Source organism: Varanus komodoensis, unplaced genomic scaffold (genome assembly GCF_004798865.1).
Source record: "Varanus komodoensis strain SLA01 unplaced genomic scaffold, ASM479886v1 scaffold1, whole genome shotgun sequence".
Lineage (NCBI taxonomy): Eukaryota > Metazoa > Chordata > Lepidosauria > Squamata > Varanidae > Varanus > Varanus komodoensis.
In genome coordinates, this window is record NW_025335268.1 from 95,916,100 (window position 1) to 95,941,037 (window position 24,938).

General features: G+C 39.1%; 1 protein-coding gene across 2 annotated transcripts in view; it reads left to right on the forward strand.

Annotated features, from left to right (window-relative positions):
- The window catches only part of FBXW4 (F-box and WD repeat domain containing 4), a 92,875-nt gene that overhangs the window by 43,364 nt on the left and 24,573 nt on the right, over positions 1 to 24,938 (forward strand). The window lies entirely within an intron of this gene.

A 24,938-nucleotide genomic window follows, 5' to 3' on the forward strand; every position in this document is an offset into this window, starting at 1 on the left:
ACCACTACACCACACTGTCATATAGTTCTTGCACCTGTCTATATGTAGGAACTGTATAAATGAATCACTGTAGTAACTGGTAATTAGGTAGTTATGAAAAACTGAAGCCTGTCTGCAGAAGAACTGAATTGATTTCAGACCTTTATATTCAGGGCAGATGGATTGTTTCATGCTCATGTTCACTATTTCATTGGAACAATGTTCTGTGGACTGTGTATGCTAGAAAGTAGACTAGACACTGTTCAGCCATCTTACTAAACCATAGTTCAGCTCATTCTTCCAACACAATATGAGGATGGGATTGGAAGCCGTTGTTGGTATGTGCCATCAAGTTGTCTCTGACCTCTGGTGACCTTATAAATGAAAGCTCTCCCACATGTCCTATTCATGACATTCCTGCTGAGCTGTTCACTTCCAGTTTCAATTAACCAGAGTTTAGCATGTCATCTGAACCCTAAACTGTGGTTAATATAATCTATGGTTTATTTAAACAAGCAAGCCCATGGTTTGAAATTGTCTTGTTGAAACAAGTAATAGTTAACATTAACCACAATGTGGAATAAAAGCCTGCATTTAATTTAAACCAGAAGTGAATGCTTCTGTATATCTTCCTCTTGACCATGTTGGAGTGTACAAGCTTGAGGTTTCCTGCAGTTTGTTCACCTCATTCTGTGACATTAGAAGTGGATTGTGCTTGGCAACACAAAAAAGCGGGAATCATATAGTACCTTGCTTCTTACTAGTGATTGTTGTATAATGCTTTTGGGACAAGAGCAGCAACAAAGGTTTCTGGAAATACCTTTAAATTTTTGTTTCAATTTCCCTGTCATACTACTGGATTATTTTTTTCCTCCCAAATTTGTAACTTGTCCCTTTGTTGTCTTTTTATGGAAGTGGCTCAGTGTTTGACTCAAGAGAGAATTTTGCAAGCATCAGCCCAGGCTAAATCATGTACATAGAGGAGGTTAACGTTCACAAAAGCTACAATTCTCATACCTGTTCTTGAGCTGCATCTGTAAAGGACGCTCAAAACAAGTACTCTCCAGTTAGAATATCTGTCACTATAGGGAAACGTTAAATGATTGGGAACCTCATGTTAAAAACTTTAGAAAACCTTATGCACTGCCCTGTTTGTTCTCTTTGAGCCATCACCATAGTTAAAGTCAAGGTCCTCTATATTTGATTAGTTCAACAAGAGAGTACCCAGTTTTGACTTAAGTGAGAGGTGGTGTAGCACAGTGACTTAGTGCCTAGTCGTTAGATGGGTATCCTTAATTTAAATCTGACCTCAACCATGAACCTGGTGTATGTAGACTCATCACTGTTCAGCTTGCTAGGAGCAATATGCAGATAATAATATCGACCTGCTGTAGAAGGCATTTGTGGAAATTACTAAGAGAATGAATGCAAAAGGTTGTTAAAACTTGACATCCTGAATGTAAATATGAGGTAATATGCATTTGGGGAAAAAACTTGCTGAACTTTTGGTTCAGTTCATAAAGTTCTTCTGCTGAAAAACCTTAGCAGAGACTGGGGAATTGTGGAAAAGGGACTAAGGAGCTGATTATATGGTTAGATTAGTGTTGCAGAAAATTTTGATCACTTGAGTTCTTTGTAGCACAGGGTACAATTTGGTACAGGGAGACATCCTTGAATGCAAACCCGTCCTTTTCCAATTCATGCTCCCTGTGTATATCTAGATCAGGGGTGGGCAATTAATTTCCCTATGGGGCCACATGAGAAACTTTGACAGTTGTTAAGGGCCGGACCGATACACTTACAGCTCTGCTGGATATATATCTCTATAAAAACAGTAAATGAAACATTACGAAGATACAATGAAAATGTGGAGCACAGAACAACACTATTTAATGAATATTCATAAAAACATTAACATTAACATTACATGAAAAGCAATAAATTCAATTCAATTTAGCAGATCCTTCAAAATAAAAGCAGTGCAGTTGTATTGCTTGCATCTAAATTATGACGATATATATTTGCATTGACTTTTAATTTGCCAGTGACCTCATGCGGGCCAGTCAGGGTCAGCCATTGAGCCGGATGTGGCCCGCAGGCTGTACAATGCCCAGGTCTGATCTAGATGATACCTTCACAAAATTTTATATGTATTGACTGTTAGGTAGAATTCATAATGGTTGATTTGGTGAAAATGTCTTTCCCTCAAACTGTTTCTTACCATTTCTTTGCCTTGTAAGGGTTGCCTGTTCTCCCTTTCCCCATCCCATAAAGTGGTAGTGCCTGCTTTTGTCAGCTTTTCCACCTGTTGGAAGAAAGTTAAATGAAAACTATTCTATGGTTGGTGGGCACAGGCTGCTAATTGGAGAGAGAGAGAGAGCCCATTTCCTCTGAGGAGCACAGGCTGCACAGATGTGATGGATGGGTTGAAGATTTATTAGCACATGGTTGGGGGCTTAAAGCCCAACGCCAGCAGCTTGTTTCCTTCAGAAAAAGCAGGAACCAGTGCCTATTGCCCCTCCCTTACTCCAGAAAGTGTTGAAGAAAAAAAAAGGGATAATTGGAAGGAGCAGTTTGTTTGAACATAACCACAAGGCTGCTTTTAATTCTTGGTCTCTTGCATTTTGAGACTGATTCTGAAATTTCAAAGTGAAGGGCAACTCTTTGGTGTCACACCTGTTTCTTGTATTGTACCTTGTTTCCTGAAGGCCAACTGCGTAGTAGTAGTAGAAGAAACAAACATTTTACTCCATTTTTCTTCCTGTTGTATGCCTCCCTACCTTGATCTATGCAGTCCTGGGGCCCTTTTGGCATTGCACTGGTTTTCCTAAATTAAGTTATGGCTAGAAGAACTCATTCTAAGAATGAAGGAAACATCAATATTTTTCACGTGTGTATTTCCAAATTCTCTGAATTCTTTAGGGGCTGCAGTGAATCATTCTATTCTTTGTTTTCTGTTGAAGTTCTTCAGCTCTAGAAAATCATATACATGCTGCCAACTGTGTGCTCCATATGCTTAAAACGTAGATGCATGCAGGCTTTGTAGATTTATTAGATAAGGAATATAAATGATTATGAAGCCAATTGGGTGCTTCTAGGCACACAGGTTCTAGAGCTGTCTATCAAAAGCCCTTGTACAGCTATTCTGACTTTTCTTCTTTAACAGATTTTTAGTAAGAAAAAATGAAAGTGGTAGAAAAGCAAAGGCACACTGAAAGTACACAACTATGCCTGCTCTCCACCTCATAAAATTCTGTGAATTTGGCTGTGACCCAGTTCACATGATCATGAGGTGGCTAACAAACGATGGTTCTTCTGCTTGTTTCCCCAGCTGTGTGTCAGTCCAATTTTCCTGATTACCCTCCTTAGTTGGGTGGCTTTTTGTGTCACATGAACCCAAGTGCCATAATTTTATTGAGGGGGTAGAAATCCTCAAATAATCCATGGGCTGATGTTGGTTACTTCAGGATTGCTGTACCCAGCTCTCAAAACTCTTGTCATGAGGTTCATGCACCATGGCAAGCCACATCATTGAGAGAAATTTGGGAAACCTAGTCAGCATGCGCAGCATGCACACCATCCTGACTTATTTTCCTTGCTGCAATAATGTAGAATGGTCCCATGTGTTTACACAATGTCAGCCTCAGTGGGAAGCAACTATTCTCTTCAGCTTGATTCTTGTTGGGCATTTCCTCCCGAGAAAAATAGTTTGGTCAAAATCTATTGGGAATTGAAATGTCTTCACCGATCCTTGTAAGTCCTTATATGCTACTTTTATATCTTACTTTTCATCCACCATGGAACTCAAGGCAGTATATGCACCATATGCAAGCCGACTCATCAAAGTTGTTGCAACAAGTGCTTTCAAGCTGTACCTGAAACGGTTTGATGTTACACTAGGCCTAATTTGGTTGTTGCTAGATTGCCAAATTCTGCATCAAGAAGAAAAGAGCCAAAGTGAGTAGATTAGTCCAGATTTAATACTATGCATAACCTATTTTTCTCTGACAGAACTTGGAGAGTATTGATTATAATTGCCAGCTGGAGCTAGAATAAGTGCTGCAACAGAACTCGCATTCTGTCTTACATCACCGGATGTTTTAGTTTTCGAAGAATTAATTATGTTCCCATTTATACTTGCTACAAAAGAATCCCTTTTTGCTTTTTGTAGTATTTTAATTTTACAATTATTCATTTTATTTAAAATATTTCTTGGTTGCCTTTCAGGGCAGAAACCCTGCCATGTAATTTCACCAGAAGGAGATGTCTCAACAAACTGCTTGTTCATTCCAATTGTGTGGCAAAGGACAGAATTGTGTCCATACTCCTTTTTGCCCTTCCCTTTTTGTGGTTGGAAATCCTTATTTTGCTTCTACCAAACTAGGCTTAAAATACTCTGTGTTTCAGTTATCAGCTTTAACTAGCTGCTATGAATGTGGTGAGTAAAAGAATACTTCAGTGTTTAAAGTAATAAAGTTTAACTGATATTGAAGAAAAACATGAACAAGAAAAGGTTTTCAAATCTGTACCTTAAGGCATGCACCACAAACACATATGATCAACATGTAATAAAAGAACCAGGGATAAACTCATCCAGCCAGCTAATTAACTGATTGATTGAGTATAATAAAGACCTTTAATTTTTACTATTACTACTACTATTGATGCTGTTAATTTTAATAAAGGCTAATTTAGCCTTATTTTATCCAGGTCCCTTCCAAACAATAATTGTGTTTGGCCGAACTCTCTCAAATAGTTTTTCAACTCCAACCAACTGACTGAACAACTTTTCCTTCTTTCCTTCCTTTCCTCTTTTAAAATTAGTTGATTTTTTCCTGCAGTACAAAACTTCCTGACCTCTATATTCTAACTAAATATTTGACCTAGAAACTATTAACCTGTGGGCTGAAACTGACAAACACACACACAAAAATGAACTCTGTAATATCCTAAAACCAAACTAAATTTAAAAAGGAGGGACAGGTCTGTTCCTTGACATGGGCAAAAGGCAATGGATTTTTTTTTTTTAGAGTGCATGTTGTTGTTATGGGCTGTCACATTGTCTCTGACTTAATGATGACCCTAAGAATGAATGCACTCCAGAATGTCCTGTCCTTCACAGGCCTGCTGAGCTCTTGTGAACTCAAGAATCCTTTATGAATCCAATCCATCTCGTATTTGGTCTTCCTCTTCTTCTGTCTTTTCCTAGCATGCTTGTCTTCTCCAGTGAGCTTTCTCTTATCACAATGTGCCCAAAGTATGACAGCTTCAGTTTTGTCGTTTTTGCTTCCAGGGCAAGTTCTTGCTTGATTTGATCTAGGACTCCCTTGTTGATTATTCTGATGATCCAGGGCATCCTCTAGTATCATGTTTCAAACGCATCAACTTTCTTCCAGTGCGCTTTCTTCAACTTCCATATTTCACACTATACATAGTGCTTGACAAAACAATTGCATGGTTGATCTTCACCTTAGTCTCCACTGAAACATACTTACTGTTGATGATCTTTTCTAGTTTCTTCATTGCTGCCCTTTCAAGTCTCAGTTGTTTTTGAATTTCTTGGCTGCAGTTTCTATTTGAATTGATGACTGAGTCAAGTTTGGCAAAATATTTCACAATTTCAGGTTCTTCATTGTTGACAGTAAAGTTGTATAATTCTCCTGTAGTCATGATTTTTGTGTTCTGATGTTTAGCTTCAGTCTTGCTTTTGCTCTTTCATCTTCCACTTTCATCTGGACTCATTTCGGTTAATTGCTGTTTCTTCCAGTAATACAGTATTATCTGCATATCTTAAATCATTGATATCCCTTCTGCCAATTTTCATTCCTTCTTCCTCTGATTCTAATTGAACTTTCCTGATTATATGTTCTTTGTACAAACTGAACAGATAGGGAGATAAATACACCCTTATCTGACACCTTTGCTTACAGGAAAACATTTGGTTTCTTCATATTATGTCCTAACAGTAGCTTAAGCACATGATACAGTTTATGCATCAGGACAATCAAGAACGGAGATATAGCCATGTCTTTCAAGACCTCCCATAGGTTCTCATAATTCAGACTGTCAAAGGCTTTGCTTTAGTCTGTAAAGCATAGACTGATCTTCTGAAATTCTTTGGTGTGCACCAGGATCCAGCATATATTTTTAATAAAAATAAAATACTTGCAATATGATCTTGAGTGCCTCTTATTTTTTGGAAACCAGGTTGAATATCAGGCATTTCTCACTCCGTTAAGGTTGTGTAGAGAGTGGGCTTGTCTCTTGCTCTTTGCAGACTGTTTCAATAGATTCATTTGATTCTAAGTAGGGTGAAATCAGAAGCTTTATTAAAAAGGAGAGACAGAAGAAAAGTTTCCAGTATGAGTTTAACTTGTTATATGCCCTGGTGCTTCTTCCACAACTTGCATCGAAGACTATCCAGAGTTCATACGTTTCTGTAAGCTGTTAAGTTTCAGGAAAAGAACTGCAATTCAGAAGATTGTCTTGAGAGAGGAGAGGTCAAATCCAAATAGGTGGTGACCTTTGTTGTAACACCTTGTGCATCACTTTGCTTGTGTGGGGAATTAGTGCAATGGTCCTATGGTTGCTACGCTCTTTTTCATTTCCTTTCTTGGGGATTGAATATATATATTTAACATTTCCAGTGTGGGGACCATTGTTTTGTTTTCCACCTGTATTGGCATATTCTTGGACTGATTCAATCTGTGTAGCTCAGAATAGTTCTGTTGGCATCTTATTTACTCTGGGTATTTTATTCCTACCAACTGCTTTCAGAGCGGCTTTCCCTTTCGTTTTTAATACTGCAGGCTCTTCCTCAAATTCAAATTAGCTACATTAGTTACCCAGCTTGCGTACCTGTGTAATTCTTCTAATAGTGTCATTCAGTGATTATACCACCAAGTAATGATTTCCAGAGAGGCTGCTTACTTAGTGAGGAGTATCCCCAAAGTAAGACGAAACCATTAACTGAACATCATGCACAGAGTTATTCTGTCAATAAAAATGAGGAGATCTTTTGAGTTTTAGCTTCTTCTATACAGAGCTGTGTGCATTTTCTATCAATAGGAATGAGCAATGGAGAGAAATGTTATGGCTACATGGTTATTAAAGCACAAGGAAAAGAAAAGGGATAGAAATAAAGAGGAAGAGGAATAAAGCTGTCAGGAAGCTTGACATTCCATCTTCAGAATACTGGAAAGCTTGCTTGTAGCTTCTGAATTTTCTTCAGGTATTCCCCACATTTCTCAGTGTATACTTACAATCCCGTGTAGCAGAAATGTATTTACAACAACTGCAATCAGATCAAAGCCAGGAGTCATAGGATGCTTAATACTTCACTATGCTATTCATTCTGCCTGTGTACGCCTGCAGCACCACATGTATATTTCTGACGTATACCAGAAATTGTGAGAGACATCCAAATTAAATTGTGCTTTATGCTTACAGTGCCAATTTGTATTCTAGGGCGGTAGATCTATCTTTTATGTGATAGATTTCAGAAGTTTGTGGTGAGGTTTCTTTTTCAAAAGTGTCACTCTGTCAAAGTATCCTTACATGTGGGCAGCTTACACACTAAAGAGAAGGCTATAAGTAAAATTTTAAACTTTATTTGATCTATGTTGATTTGCAACTGGAATGTGCTATTTTTCAGGCATTGTTCTTTTGCTCCAGCCTATTAGTGCATTATCCGAAATACTGCCTTGGAATAACCAGGTAATTAATGCACCTTCATTGGGGAATAACCTTCCCAGCCTGCTTTCTTCCTTTTAATCTTTTGTTTGCGGGGGTGAGAAGGGGTGTTTGGAGCTCAGTATAAAAGCCAGGAGAGGCGGCATTTCTGTGGTGGTACCTATGCTTCAGCCTTTGCAGAAAGCGCTCTCTGGATAGAGGTGCTGCTTCTCTTCACTCCCCTTCTCAACAGGTTGGACCCCCAAGAAGCTTTTGTCTGCATACTGCATGCATGTCTGAGCCTGCCATTCCCACATGGGGCACCCTCCCTTGGCAAAGTCCCACCATTCAGTGATGGTAACTGAAAGAACCTTGGCTAATTATGCTGCACTGGAAATTACCACTTTGCTGTGTGCTCCTGCTGCTGGGGCTGTTTGTTCAGGGGCTGTATTTAGTGTGAACAAAGCCCCCCTGCAGAGTTAGTCCAGCCCCAAGTGTGAAGCTACAGGTAGAAGCTTAAAATAAAAGGGGTAATTACCAATGTCTCCAGGTGAAAGCCCCACTAAACTTCAATAGCCCAATATATCCTTGCAAGGGGGGTAGTGAGAGGGGAGAATCCCCATCCCCAAATAAACGATTCCCACCAGGCAATTAAGTGAAAATAATTTCACCAAGTGAAGGGGGCAGTGAGCTGCTGCTTAGAAATTGTGGCTTTTTTCTTGCCCTTGTTTGTTACTGAGTGGGGAAACAAAGTGCCTTCATTGAAGAGGGAGGGATGATTCCCACATATATACCACAACCTCCTTGCTTTGTTAAGTGGCTTGAATGTACCTAGTGGGGAGCAAGAGAGGGAGAACAAATAAGTCAGAAAAAGGAATTGCTGGAGCTTTACACCTGAGCAAGCTTTGAAAATGTGACAATGCCATTCACGGTTTCTCGTAAGGTGTGTGTGTGGGCATAGGGACCCATTTGAGTGATGGAACAGGAATTCTGCTCATTGTCTACAAAACCATTGAAGCCTTTAGAGCAACCTAATTCCACTCTACTTACGACAGGACAGCCCCTGTAGCCACTGTGCATGTTGTGGAAAAAAGGGATTTTCTATGATTTTAAGTTTCCTAAATGTGACATAATGATAAGTGAAAGGGTTCAGATTATTCTTTGGTCTGCCACTGTAGTTCTAAGCAGTTTTATCCTACATGTGTTTCATTCAAACTTTGTATGGGAATTTGCTTTTTTTTCCAGAGCCATGTCCAAAATACTAATGGCAACACAACTTTATAATTAAGACTGTAATAAATTTTCTCCTATGTGGAAGATAGGTATTTCTCAGATTCTTTTCATCATAATTTATTTCTCAGAAACCATGCCTTTCATTGAGATGCAAGGACAGTAATTTACTATACAGTAAAAGCTCAAATTTTCCGCAAGAGATGTTAGTTCATGTTGAAAAATGAACCTGATCTTGGGTTATTTAAATAAGCATCACTTAGTGTCACTTTCCAGTTTGAATGAAACCATACAGTTAATTTAAAATAAAAATGGTAGTTTTTAATCTTCTTGTGATCATACTTGAAGAGGCCAGAGAGGGAAACAGGATCTTCCATGTAATGTTAAACTATAGTTTTCATCCACGCCAGATAAATGTCTGAACTGAAGCCTGCCCAGAAACCATGGTTTGTTTGAGACTGACAAACCAGGATCTGAAACTACAGTTTGAAATCGTTTTAGAAACTGCCATTTGTCCATTCTGCTGTTATGTCTGAATTGATAGTTCATTAACAAACCATAGTTTGAGCCATTGCTTTATCACAACTGTTTGCTATGGTGTGGAGATAGGAGTGAATTTATGAAGTTCAATCACCAGCAAATGGGAAACAAAACAAGTGTGCTTCTTAAACAACTATTTACTATTGTACATCTGCAAGCTCAAATTTGGTTTTTTTCTTTTCCTTATGAATTTGAATCATCTTTTAGTCCAAATAAGGCGTCCATGTGGTATTTTGCATAGATACTTGAAATCTCAGGTTTAGAGGGAATTTGTGTAGGCAACAGTGGGAAGAGAGGCCAGTACATAGAATACCACAGACTCAAAGTTAAATATGTGAGTACTGTGTGGTTTAATATGATTTATCTGTGTCTGTTTTGGCAATTGAAGTATGCCTTTCCAGAAACAAGCTATGATTCCTTTATCTGTTATTTTTGAAGTCATAACTTGTGGCATGTGCCCAGCAGAAGCTAGGGCAACTTTTAAGGAATGTATGCAAGCAGCAAACTCTACATGCCCAATTTGCCCTGGTTTTCTGCCCCATTTATGTCATTTCAGTGCATAGCATTCAAACCTGTTCTCAAAATAGAATGATTGAGTCTTCAAGACTCAAAGCCTAAAAGCCTAGTCTCAAGATAGATCTCTCATCCACTCATTCATTTGAAATTAGTTTCAGATATTTTCCTTTAGCCAACAGTAGGTTGGATTCAATTGCTTAACAAACCACCTACAGTTTCTTAATAGTTTATGACTAAGTACAAACTGCATAACTGAGATGGATCTTAGGAATGTGGTGATATAAAATGCCACTATTTATACAAGCTCCCCCAGTAGCCACTATCATGATTAAAGCTTAGCTAGAACAGGAACAGTAAAGTAGCCTCCTGAAAAGAGGCTGGGTTGGTTCAACTGTAACAAGAAGCTGTGGTTTTGTGTATGAATTTTGTTAAACCCATTCTGCCTGTGTTTTGTTAGATTGTCAGGTTTCTTTTTTTCCAACTTTTGCTCAGTGATGAAATTGGATTTTTCTTACAAGATTATATTTTACTTGTGTGCTAAGATATACTTCTGCAAATGCGCATCGCTTAATGTGAATTAGTACAAATGCACATTAACTAATGTCCATTTGCGCAAGTGTGCATTAGTACAAATGCACTAATGTCCATTGCAAATCTTCCCTTCCAAGTGAACAGCTGGTCTGAAAATGTGTTAAATCTGTGTCACTCAGAAAAAGCTAGTCTGTTGCAGAATCCACACGTGAGATTACAGGAATGTGAATTTATTTGAATCTCTTACAGATTTTTATGCCGTCCCTAGTTTGTTGCTAAATGGATGAACCTTTATTCCTGTATTTTAGGATTTAGTAGCAACATTTTAGCATAACCGGGCAAAACAGGATTGTATCCTATGCAAAACGGAATTGTAAATCCATTTGACAGCATAGTTTACAACCTTATTTTGTGGACAATTATGCTCTTCGCAGTCCAGCAAGCTATGTTTGCTGATAAATCAAACTGGGTAGCAGTAAGTGGAAGAATTGACAGGAAGAAGGGAGGTCATATATAACTTGCTTCTAGTGTAGTACCAAATCATGACTTGGCATTATGTTTGAACTGGACTTGTTCAGCCCCAACCCAACTGACATACTATAACTTGGGCTTTATGAAGCTATCCTAACTTTTCTGGACCCATGTCTGTACTGCACATGTTAAGCTCAACATTTTGGAGTTATCAGTAGTAGTGATATTTGTATCTAATTGTCTGGGTATGTTACTAATGATGTGTTCGTTCAACACACACACACACACACACACACACACACACACACACACACACGCTATTTTATTTTCTGAGGGGCACCCAAATTCACTAAGCCTGCTTTGTTTGAAGGAGTCTGGTGTCTTTATTTGTAACTGATCAAACAGAAACAAGCAAGAAACAGTAAAATAAACAGAGAGTCATGCCATAGGGATCATTATTCTGGAACTGGCTGCCTAGATTCTTATTTGTTTTAAGTATCCCAAAAATAGTCACTTATTTCCACTATACAACCCAGAAAGAATTTTGCTCCCTACATTTTCCAACAAACTGGTGAGAAGATATACATTTAGAATTAAGGACTGCTTTGAAAATATTTCAGTGATGCTAGAGGAGCCATCTCTGCTTGACTTTGGGTTGACTTTATATTCAATGAGCAATTTTAAGTAGATTGGAAACTATGTCAATTTTAGAAAGAGCTGGATTTTAAAATTTTTATGATCAGGTTTTTTGGATTGTAAGTCCAAGTACAATGAGTAATTATAATCTGTGTAATGGAAATGGAAGCTGATATATTTTTAATTCTCACAAGAAATTATAAACTGTAAACAAAAAAAGGAAAGACTTGGAATGGTTTATACATAGTTTACTTTTGGATTTGCAGGAATAGCCAGGTAATGCTCTGTGCTGAATAACTTGTGAATATTTTTTGAGTTGACTTTGATTTGCTTAAGAGAAGGGTATATGAATGTTGCATATTCTGAAGTCCTGCACCAGACTTCATGAAGAAAATATTTAGAATTCATACAACTTGGTTCTAACTTTTAGACAGTTGGCTTCTGGGATTTCTCCCTGATCCCTGGCTCAGTTTTAAACATTTTGTTTGGGACAAATTCCCGTGTACAGAAGTAGAATATGTACCATAGGCTGAAAATGATTATTTTGACCAGTACTATGCAACAGTGAAGCAACTGGAGTCTGGGCCTTCAACCCAATCTTCAGTATGAAACATTTCTTTTCTGTCTTCAGAATTATGGCTTCCCTTGCATCTCATAATGCTCTTCTTAGTGTGAAATGCGTACACCCACTTCCCAGGAGTCAATTTTTCCAACCAGGGTGAGAGGCAGCACACACATGAATTATTGGTATCTTTCCATGCATCTGTTGTTGGTGTTCTCTGCCATTTCCTTTGGGGGTGGGGCAGGTGAAATGCTTTAAATCTTGGAAACACTATCTCCATGCTCAAGATTTGTTCTCTCTTTACATCATATGTGTCCCCCCATACGGCACTTGGAGGGACCTGGCAAAGTTCTTCTGTAACTCCACTGTGTACAATTTATGATGCATGCCTGAAGAGCAATTGACTCTCAGGCTAGCTGTGAAAATAGCATCATAGTAGTGCATAGACCGGTGTATGTAAAGAGTTTCAGAGAGCACTGACTAATAAGCTCATTGTCCATAATGGTACTCATGTGATAGACTTTTGGAAATAAATAACATTTTGGTAATAAATTAACTTTAAGTTTACCTGCCAAGGTTTTTTTTTTAAAGAGCTCAGTTGGATTCCATTAGATGGTAGTAGGAACTGTGGCTTGGAAGTTGGGGGCCATTAGAAAAGCCAGGGGAAAGGCAACATTTCAAAGGAGGAGTGAAGTACCTGCACCAGGGTAGCTGTTCTGCTGAGAGGTGTTGGGAAGAGAGCAGAAAGAAACATTTTGGAACAGCAGTTGAGTGGAATTGACATTGAGCTACAGGGAGAGTTAAAAGAATATGGAAACAGCTGGAATAACACTAAAAATTAATTTTTTTGTTATGTTTGTACTTCAGCACTTTAGGAACTTAAAACTAGCTTTCTAATATTAACAAAGAATATACAGTCATTTATACATTTTGCAACTTCCAGATTAGATTATTGTTAACATGGTCTGTTACAGACTTCTCTTGAAGATAGCTCTGTAATTTTAGTTGGTTTAGAAAAAAAGTTAACATTAGCCACATTAGTACTAGTTACTTAAAAACATAGAAACAGAGCGAGTCAGAAGGGGCCTCCCGGGCCATCTAGTCTGACCTCCGGCACTAGCCGGCTCCGCTCACGACATGCCCACCATGTATACTTGCACCATATTACACTGTTCTTAAGAGGTGCTAGTGCTGATCATTATTAAAGTCCAAAATGATATGGGTCCAGCTGCATTAGAGAGTGGCTTCTTCCTGCACATAAAGATCATCAGTCATCTTCCTTGTCAGATATCAGTTTGATATCTAGCAGAAGTGTTTTTACAAAAGCAATACCTTTTCCCTGTAAGTCCACATATGCAGTTTATAAGCTTTTGTAGCAAAATGCATTAGTGTCAAGGGCTCTGTATTCTGAAAGAGCTTAATAGATATAGAATCAATAGCTATGGGTTTAAAGTTAGATACATTCCAATTACAAAGGGGTTTGGTTTGGCTTGGCTTGTTTTTAATAGGAGAGAGCAGTTTTGAGAAGAAGAATTGGGTTCATTTCTTTTTATGGCCTACACATCAAAACAAAGGACTCTTCAAGGTGGGTTTAATTCAGAATTTGGAAGCTTAATTTCCGTATTCCAAATTATCTTAATCCTGTGTGTTGGGTGCTTTAGCTTTTGCAGGTCACTGAAATTTCCTGTGATTGGCAGGAACTGGTATGGACTGCATTAGCATCCTCTCTTCACCACAAGGAAATGTCCTGTAGGAAAAGATAGCTATTGCTTGGGGTGCCTTTCATGTTAGTAGTTCTGATCTACAGAAATCTGCTACTTAAGTCAGTCTTGACTGTTGATTATAAGATGCTGCATTACATCATGTCAGATGGCTTTTATACATGGTTGCCAGTCTGCCAATGATACATGGATATATGCTCTTTTTCATGAGACAGCATCAAGTATTTTGGGGTCTCACTGTGAGAAGGTGATGAAATAAAATTGCTCAGGAGAATCAATGGGTGAGGAAACATTAAACACTTGCTTCCTTGTGGTGGTTATCCTCAGAAAGCGCTTCCATTGCATTAGTAATATATTGGTTGGGAAATCTGTGGTTTTTACCCAACATCTAGTTTAGGTAGATGCTAGGTGTCTAATAGCATTCAGGGAAAAAACCAGCCTTCTTTTTCTGAGTTTGACTTCTCATAGAATCTAACTTAGACCATGCCTACACATGCAGCAGCCTAAGTTGGTAGGGTCCTGAGATGATATTGGTTTGTACAACTTTAGACTGGAAACTGGGCTGGGATTACGTTTCTGAATGCATGTTACTAAAAAGTAACAATGCCATACTCAATGCAAGTAGGAAACTAGTGCAATAGGGAATGGGTTAGACTAGATCTTGCCTTCTTTATGTGTTTCTTCTTTTTCGTTATGTGTGCATTTTAAACAAGGCACAGTATTCAAAAATGATATCGTCTACCTAAAGTTTGTTTTATTTATTTGTTACATATATATGCTGCCCCATAGGCCAAAGGGCTGTCTGTATGGCTTACAATAAAAACAAGAACAACAGCAAACAAACAGTACAAGAATAACATTCATTAAAAATATAAAATTTGATATTTAAGGCAAAAGGTCACAATAAACATACAGCAATAAATTACAACAGTGTTAAAAACCAAGTTAACTACTAAAACACCTGTTAAATAAAAGTCTTTACTGGGCACCAGAAGGCAAGTAGTAATGGGGCCAGACATGTCTCCTTGGGGAGGGTGTTCCATAAGTGGGGTGTGATCACACAGAAGGCCTACTAGCTTCTACTAGCTATTTTCCCCTTCACTTCATTGGGGTGTGGCTCTCGGAGAAGGGTCTTCAATGAAGATTTTAGTGGTCTGGTAGGGATATATGGACATAGGTGTTCCTTCAGATATCTTGGTCCCAACCTGTGTAGGACTTTGAACTAAGCATAAACTGCAACATGCAGCCAGTAGAGCTGGTGAAAGACTGGCATGATGTCTTCTCAAGAGCCAGTCCTTGTTAGCAGCTGTACCGGCCTGTTCTGGTTTAGTTGGAGTGTCCAGACTGTCTTCAAAGGCAGCTCTACTTAAAGCACATTACAGTATTCTAGGCAGGAGGTTACCAGTGCATGGATAACTGTGACTCCTCTCTGTTGATCCAAATAGAAATGTAACTGAAAAATCAGCCTTAAGTTGGTCTAGGTGGAACATCTCACCCACTTCCTCACCTCATTGCAGAGGTCGCCTGCGTCTCTGTTCTTCCACTTCATTCTGCTGCATGTATAGACCAAGCCTTATTTTGGCTGGGCCCAACTGGATGTTGTTCATTATAAGCTATATATATAAAGAGGGGTTGTGGGGTTTTTTTGTTTTTTGTTTTTTGTTTTTGTTTTGTTTTGTTTTTTGTTTTGCTTTTGTGTTCTGTTGTACTCTGGTCTCAGGCCTTCTTGCTGCCTAATTTAATTTAATTTAATTTAATTTAATTTAATTTAATTTCAATGCATACTCCTGAATGAGTACATGAAGAGTGGAACTAGTCAATTAAAGCTAAACTGCTGGAAGTTTCATTTGTCCCATGCATTGGGTGATATTCCCAGAGAGAAAAACATTCTTTCACTATTCAATCAACTCTTGATATGTGTGCACAGTTGGAAAGGCTTCATGATGTAGAAACTGCCGGAGACCATCCGTTGTGCAGTGCCATGTCTCTCCTGCTCATTGCAATGTTGCAACTGTTGGGGGCCCTCCTCCCATCACTCTCCAGCAGGGGGGATGCTGTGAGTTTGTGTGACCTTAGCACTAAATTCAGACTGCAGGAGTTACCTTCTACAATGATGTCAACTGATTAGGTTAGCCGGGCTGATGGCAGCCACGATAAGACGTGACATGTTCTAATGATTCGCTTTAGCAGGGACACAGGAGCAGTGAGGAGGAAGAGATAGGAAAGGCAGGGGGCCCACAGGTGCCGACAAAGACTTTGACCTTTGTTGCTATAATATCAGTGTTTCACAGGCCAGGCGGTTCGGTAACCCACTTCCAGACCATCAAAAATTGATTTAATTGCATTTCCCCCTCCCCCCCCAATTTGGAGCACTGGAGTTTGACTAATTGGAGTAATAGAGAGTAATAAGGTTCTGATTAAAAAAAAGCTTTCCTCTGCCTCCTTTTGTATCCTGTGTCATTGCCTGTCAGAGGTCAGGGAGCCTGCATATTCTATTAGGCTGAGTTGCCTTCATTTGGACAAATTAGTTTACCCAACAGTAATTAAAATGCCAATGTGGGTCGGGAAGCACTGAATGCAATTGATGGGCATATTGGTGAAGGACTTGACAGCTTTGGTGGCCGCCCTTGCCAGAGCGTGTCAGTGTGGACTCAAACGCTGTACAAGTTTGGGTCTATGTGGCTAGCGTAGTTCTGTGGTTGAAAGAGGCTCAGGCAAAGTGTCCTTCTCTTTGGTCTTCTCTCTCCTTGTTTCTTTATGACACTTGTGCTCATTCTTCCCCCACATCCAGACGCTTTGTCCAAACAAGACTGCTCTCAGCCCCCTCTGCCATACCCTTCATTTGCCAGCTGCAGGGCTCTTGCTAAGTAATAGCTTCTTTGTTTCTTGGTTCGATGAGTCTTCATATAGAATAATTTCCAACATGTGACAATAACATCAAATTTAAAGGGTATGGGGACTTAGATTGAAGCATTCATGCATGTGTCAGCCATATTCTGGAGTACAGAAGATACAAAGTCATGTACTATTTAGGCTCTAAACCCTCAAGAAAACTTGGCAAAATGGAAAGAACTGGAAAAACTGTTAATTGGATAATTCCTGGGATGTGTGTGCAAGGCACAGAATAGCACACTCAGTCCTGATTCTGAAACAGGTGAAAATGTTGAATGATCTAAGTATTTGGAAATCAAGAGTGATACCTGCTGTGCACATATTATACAGTTGTTTAATTTAAATCCATGTTGGTAATGTTGGGGGAAATTTTAAATCTGGTTATGCTTCCAGCATGTATATATGGAAGTTGAGGTGGTGGGATCTTTGCTTGATGCCACTTTAAATTTAAATGCTTCCATAGTAACCTGCAAAACAGTCTGTGTCAGGACATAGCAGCAAGAGTAGCCATGCTTCTGAGGTTGACCCACTTCAATGCTTAAAATATGCTTTAGTTGAAACCTTGGTCTTTGTTTCTCTTTATGGCAAATAGTGACCATTTGCCCTGCTCTTACTGGAATGTCTTACGTAATTTCATTGCATTATACAACTAGAGTCTAGATTCTAGAGCTATACCTACTCTGCCCCAAAGTCCCAATTCTGTATCATGGTAATAAATTATTTGTTTAGAACTAACAGTGAAAGTTGAGTTGTTCCAAGCATCTTTTTCATATTTCTTTTGCCAGGGTTATCTTTTATAAGGCTTGGAGTTGGTCAGCAAGTGCTGGAACATAGTGGAGGGTCAATGGAGACTGATGGCCAGTAGAGACAAGAAGTAGAGTACATAGGAGACACCATCCCCGGACCTTTGGAAGATTGTTTCAGCCAGTCTTCAGTGTGTGCCTACATATTTTAAAGCTTTTCTTGCAGATTGTTAGGACTTGAGATATTTTGATACTTTAAAAAGAAATCTGAGATTGAAATTTCTGTTTAAGTACCTTTTTCTGCACATAAGGGCATTATGCAGATGTGCGGTTATGCCCAGCCCTTCTTATATGAATTGTTCAAAGTCAAGACTGAAGTTTCTTCATATATTGTTCTACATCTTAGTGTTTCCATGCTATTCAAGCACATCACATACATGATCTAGCTCCAGTCTTTAGAACAACTGTATAATGAAGACCAGTATAGCAAGCAGAGGACTAAGGCTTAGAAAAGTATGGACAACAGTATGGAAAATACTTAGAATGCCTATATTCTCTTTTCTTTTCCACATTTTTCTTTTTTTAATTTTTAAAGCTATTGTGTTAAATATATTTCATTGTGAGGATGTAGTGCTTACAATTACCATGTATTAGTGACTAGAGGTTGTATTGTATATGGCCATATTTGTTGTTATGTGCCATCACGTTGTCTTTGACTTATGGCAGCCTTGCAAATGAAAACTCTCCAAAATTTCTTATCCATGACATTCTGGCTTTAGGGTTCAAGGCTGTGGCTTCCTTTATTTGTCTTTCTCTTCTTCTTCTGCTTTCCCTAGCATAATTGTCTTCTTGACTGAGGCTTGCCTTCTCATGATGTGTCCAAATAAGCCAGCCTCAGTTTTGTCATTTTTGCTTTAAAAATGGGACTGCTTAGCCATGATTTGATCATGGACTGACTTGTTCTTCTTTCTGTCAGTTCAGGTTTTTCTCAAAGGTTTGCACCAACATCATGTTCTGAACTCATCAGTTTTCTTTCTGTCAGCCTTCTTTTCTGTCCAGCTTTCATACTCACATATAGTGATCAGGAATACAATGATGTGAGTGATTTTGCTCTCCAGTGAAACAGCCTTAATTTGATGACTTTCTTGGAATTGTATCTACTCCTAGTGCTTTATTGCTTGGAAGCAGTTTCACAACAGCTTTTATTTCACTTTCTGATATTGCAGGCTCTTCCTCATTTGATTTTTCTATGAAGGAGTTACCCTTTCGTTTCTTCTCTATAGCACCTGTGTATATTTTTCCCACCTTCACTTTATTTTCTCCTTGTCAGATTGCGTGTTCCCTTGTTTGTCTTTCAGCATCCCTGATCTAAATTTGAATTTCCCTTTGATTTCCTGGATCTTCTGGAAGGAATCTCTTGTTTTTCCTCTTTTGTTGTTCTCTATTTCTTTGCACTGGTCATTGTTATGGTTCTTTTTGTTGCTATGTGATAGTAGCTGAAAAGTTGCATTCAGGGTTGTTTTTGTTTTTGCTTCTTGCCTGTCCTTGGCAATTGTTGTCTTCTGTCATCTATCTAGGCCAGTGGTTCCCAATCTTTTCTATGCCCCATACTCCTAGAAAATGTTTGCACCCCCTATAAATGTAATATCACATTTGAAGATGAAGTCAAATTTCCATTTTTGAACACAAATTGAACCACATACAGTATTGTGTAAACTGATCTAAAAAACAAAGCTTTTAACTCAGTGCATAAAATTCAAATATAAATTGAGCAATTAGAAAAAAAACTATAAACAGTAAAATCAATCCCAGTTGTGAACATAAAATTCATTGACTTATTTGTCCTGCTTCTCATTCACAATTTTGTTAAAATGTGGAACTTTCTTGCTGGCTGTGACCCACAAGTCTGCTTGTGGATCCAGGCAATTCCTAGATTTTGTCTTGAGTGACAAAAGAGAAATTAATCCAAATGCAAACAAAAGAATAATAAATCATTTTGTTATTTGGATAATTTTGATCAAAAATGTTGCAATTCACCAATTTAGGTAAATTGTGATGCTTTGTTGCACCCCCTGAAATGCCATCTCACACCCCTTGCGGATGCAGGCACCCCAGGCTGGGAACTTCTGATCTAGGCTTTTCCTTGCTTTTTGTTTTGTCTTTTGGCATTCTTCCCTAATGTCTCTGGTTTCAGTCCACAGTTCTGGCTCATGGTTAGTGAAGTTCAGTAATGCAAATCTGTACTTCATCTGCACTTTAAATTCTTCAGGGATGTTATTTAAATTGTATGTTGGCACTATGTTTTTTCAAAAAAATTAAATAATGATGATAATACTAATAATGTTTCTCTTAATCTTTTTTTAGCTCTATTCTGATTTTTTAAATTAAGAGTTCATGGTCTCTACCACAATTTATTCCTGGTCTTGGTTTAGTAGCAAAGAATGCATATTCTCCATCCCCTGCTTTCAATTACATATGCTATTTGATCTCTGTATTGGGCCATTCGATGAAGTCTAAGTCGTCTGGTTGGTTGCTTGAAATATGTATTTGCAATGAACAGATTGTTGACATCACAGAATTCTGAGTCGATCACTTCTGATTCCAAGGCCAGATTTTTCTACCACATTTGATTCTGCTTTGTTTCCTACGTTTGCACTTTAGGATTATCAGTGTATCTTGTTTTAGTATGTTATCAATTTCCTTTCAGACACCTGCACAAATTCCTTATTCTTTAGCATCTGTTTCTTGGAATATGGACTTGAATGATGGTTATCTTGATGGACTTTCTACTAACTCTGATATTTTTTGGTCAAATTTTGCATTGTAGCCCCTTACAGCCTGTGCTATATCTTACCTCAGTATTCATGCTACTTCATCTCGTCTGGGTATGTCATTTCCAATATAAACATGTTTGTCTCACTGAAAGTGTCCCATTCCAGTCTACTTTAATTTGCTCACCCCAGGTACTTTAAGCCATTTCATTTCTTGCTTTACAGTTTCCAGTTTGCTGATTCACACTCCTGACACTGCATGTCCCAATTGTATGTTTTGTGAAGAATCAGACTTTCCTTTCACCTCTGTGCAGGCCAGCCACTAGCCTTCCTTTCAGCTTTGATCTAGTGGGATCACTACCAATAGTGCTATTCGTACTTGTCCTTTAATCTTCCCTAGTACCTTGTTGAATGCCTTCCAACCTAGGGGGATCATCTTCTGGGTTCTCCAATTTCATTTTGGATTGTTTCATTATAAGGTTTTCAAAGTAAGAAGATGCAGAAGTAGTTTACCACTTCCTTCTTCTGTGCGTCACTAACCAGAGTTAGCTTGAGCATCACTACCATTTTTTTGTGAAAGATCCTTCACATTGTCACTTTCAGCTGCTGTCACTGCCCCATAGTTGCTCTTTGGAGATTTCTCCACCCCCATCACCATTAGAAATATCCATTCTCTTCTGCTGATGTGCCTATTACTCCTAAAATCCTAGTCTGGTGCCTGAGCTTGGGCTACCCTGTTAGGAGACACGAAGTTCTGTCCTGTACAATGTTATAATTCCTCTTTCCACTGGCATATTGTCCTATAAGTTCCTTCCACAAATTTGTTTTCCTTTCCTCCATTACAATAAAAAGGTCTTTGCTGTTGGAGGGAGCACAGAGCTTTCTTCCTCATGAATAATGTTTCAGAAATTTGATATGATAACTGTCTATTTTATACTTCAGAACAATATCAGCAAATCATAATTTTTATTTGAGTGGTCATAAAATAACTTCTGTATTTTAATATTTATTATTATAAATATTCTAATTATAAGAATGCCTCTTCTGGAGTAGGATGATTCTGGAGGATTCTGTGTTGCTGGAGGGAATTGGTGCTAAACTAAGGAGCAGTTTGGAAGTTAAATGCAGGGAAATTTCTGATCTGCACCACAGACTGACTTGGCGGCTGTACCGGCAGAGTGGCAGGGATTAGTGCTGCTGGTCTCCACCCACCTCCCCTTTCTTATTGACATACCTTGATGCTAATTTAGACCTGTGCAGCCTCTGGAGGGATGTTGCATACCATATCTGAATGATCTGTGTGACTGTGTAGAGCAAGGAAGAGAGAGAGAGAAAATCTTAAAACCCAATTGCCCACTTCAGTGATTTCCAAGCTGCTATTATGTTTCTAACCGCGGTAATTGGCTTTACCAGTTATTAATGGCTTGTGGTAAAGAGAAAAAAGAGACAAAACCCAGCACCTACTTTTGTAGTTCTGGGCTCCATTGACTGCAAGACTACTTGCTGACTTGGGGTCAGTTGATGTGCCGCTCTGTACTTAAGAGCTTGTCGGTATTTGACATTTCATCCTTGATAGCCCATGAGGTGTGGAGTAGATTCTTCAGTGTAGCATAAAATTTGGGTATCTAGTTTGTTTGGACAAGAGGCATGTTGCAAGCCAAAGCACAAAATGCCGTCTCTTTATTGTGTTTTTTTAACTGGTACTACTGGACATGATGAACATGTTATATTAAACATGTATTCTTGCATTTCTTGCACATATACCTGGAACAGGAAGGGGAGGGGCTTCTGCCCTAATAAACTCTGTTCGGCCTACAAGCTTCTTTGTTGACACTTGCCCATCTTACTTATTTGGGCTAGCTGGAAGGGTGCGTCTAGGGAGTGCGTCTAGGGAGTGGTGGATGCATCTCTGCATAATAGTGTGGTACCTCGTGCCTTGAAGGAGGTGGTGGTGTTTCCCTAAAAATGCCCTCCCTGGATCTGGAGGTTTATACTAATTCCAGCCTAATCACTTGATACTCCTTTCTGGGCAAGGTGCTTGAGTGGCTGGTGGTTGGAAAAGCATAGCTGTTCCTGGAGGATAAAAATTATCTCATCCCATTTCAGTTTGCCTTCATGCACTGTTCGGGGACAGAACAGATTCAGTCATTCTGGTGGATGACCTGTGAAATTGTGAGGGGATGTAACTCTGTTGATCCGAGACATTTGTGATGGGAAGGCATACAAAAGTCATAATTAATTAATCTCGGCTGCTTTTAAGACTGCTGACAAAGGTATTTTTGGATTGTCTCCATAACTTAAGAGTTGGAAGCACTGGGCTATAGTTATTCTGCTTCCACTTGCGACAACAGCTCCAGAAAATAGGTTTGTGGGACTGAGCTTTGTCTCCTGGCAGTTAGACTGTGGAGTGCCACAGGGTGTTGTCCCCCATACTATATGATGCTAATGGGGCAGTTATTAGGATTTTGGGGGCAGTGTCATCAGTATGCAGATAACACCCAATTCTTTTTGTTTGTAACATCTGAACCAAGAGAAGCCAGGCATGTTCTGAATGCAGAAGTATATCTATAGTGATAGATTGGATGATAGCCAAGAAACTGAGAATGAATCCTGACAAGATGGACATTATGAATTATTGGTTCCCAGGTACAGGAATTGAAGATTTTGCCTGTTTTAGTCAAGGTTGCACTCCCTCAGAAGGGGTTTTGGGTACTCATAGATTGATCATTGTCATTAGAGGTCCTAGTAGCTTCTTTGGTGAGGAACACCGATTATCAGCTGAGGCTAGTATGTTCAAGTCCTTTCATGGACACAGGTGATCATTATAATCCATGCATTGGTGACCTTACATTTAGATTAATGTAATGTGTTTTATGTGGGTCTACCATTGTGGTAACTTCAGAAGTTAGAGCTGACATAGAATGTGGTAGCATTGGGGACGAATGTGGAGCCCCAACTGTGGATTACACTCCCCAGGGAGGTTTGCCTGGCGCCATCGCTCTATTCTTTTTGGCGTCAGATGAAGAAGACCTTTTTAATCTGTCAGCATTTTAATAATTAATTGGTTTTATCCTGTTTTTACTATTTTAGATGCAGTGTGCTGTGTCATCATTATGATTTTGTTCTTGGTTTCCTTTCTTGTAAGCTGTCCAGAGACTTTTTTTAGTAATGGACAGCATAGAAAATAAATAAATAAATGATAAATAAATGAAAGAGGCAGTTGTTCTTGCTGTGAGTTTCAAGGTCAAGGAGATTCAGACTCTTCAGATGGGGAGGATAGGCCCTGGGAAACTGGAGGGGACCCAGTCATTGAGATGGAACAGGAAGAGGGTCTTATTCCAAGGCTGCCGTGTTCAGGTGGACTCTGAGAACAGCCAAGATCTACAAGTGCCAGGAGGGGGAATGGGACAGGAGCTCCAGGAGCCAGATAAGCCTGGTACAACTCTTTATCCCATGATGTGGTGTCAGGAGAGAAGGGCTAGCCAACTGGAGAGGCAGCATACAGGTAAGAGGATCGCCTGCCTCCAAAAGGGCCCTACCAGAGCTAGGAGGCCCTGGATTACTCATAAGGAGGGTTCTTGGAAGTAGTTTCTAGATTGGGTACAACTAACTGCTCTGTACATGCTCAGAGAATCATTTTGTGTTGATTGAGCTTAATGGATACACACTGGAGAAGAGCTTTTGCCAGAGAATGGTGTGTTTTGAAAGTGCAGAGGAAGAAACCTAGCTCCCAAAAGGTAGCCAGGATGCTGAGTGGACTGCATGCAAATGTTACACCAGTGTCAAGGCAATTGGAGAGGTCATGGGCTCTCCCACACTAGAGACATTCAGAAAGAAACTGGACAGGCATCTGAGTGGGATGGTGTAAATTGGTGTCCTGCAACAGCAGGGGTTGGACCCTATGGCCTTCATGACCCCTTCCAACTCTACTAATCTATGAACTGCACTGGTTACCTATTAACTACCAAGCCAAGTCTGAGGTTTTGCTGTTAGTATATAAAGCCCCTAACACCTTGGGACCAGGTTATGTGACAGATCACCGTCTAACAACACAGACATATGTGATTATTAAGATCATGTGAGGAAATCTTACTGGTGGCTTGCAGAGTGCCATTTCATAGCAACCAGGAAGGGGGTCTACTTATGATAGCACCTAATTTACGGAATTATCTTCTCATTGTATTTGGGAGGTCCAACTGTATCGTGCTTTTAAGTTCCAGCTAAAGACTAATTTCTCTAACCAGGCTGTTTGAGTGAATGAACTGCCCAGTGTATTTGTTTGTAATTATAGTGTTACTTTAATTTATTTTAATGTTTTATTGTTTCAGATGTTTTAATATATTTTATAAAATATTTTGTGGACTGCTTAGAGCCGTTTTAAACATTTCTGTATTATATAAGTCTATTAAATAAATAGCAGAAACATATACAAAAATGATCCATTCAGAGCAGTTTGTATAAATAGCTACAAAAATATGCATACATTTTCCTGTGGAATTATTGCCAAAACATTCACAAACTGATGTGGGAACAGGAGGAACCTGGTCTTCCAAAGATTGTAGAAACCTAAACAGAAAGATTTATCCATCCCTGGCTACCAACACATCTGAAGGATACCAGGGTGGCTTACTGCTCGAGTAGAACTTGAAGCATTATCTGTTTAAGCTGATAATTG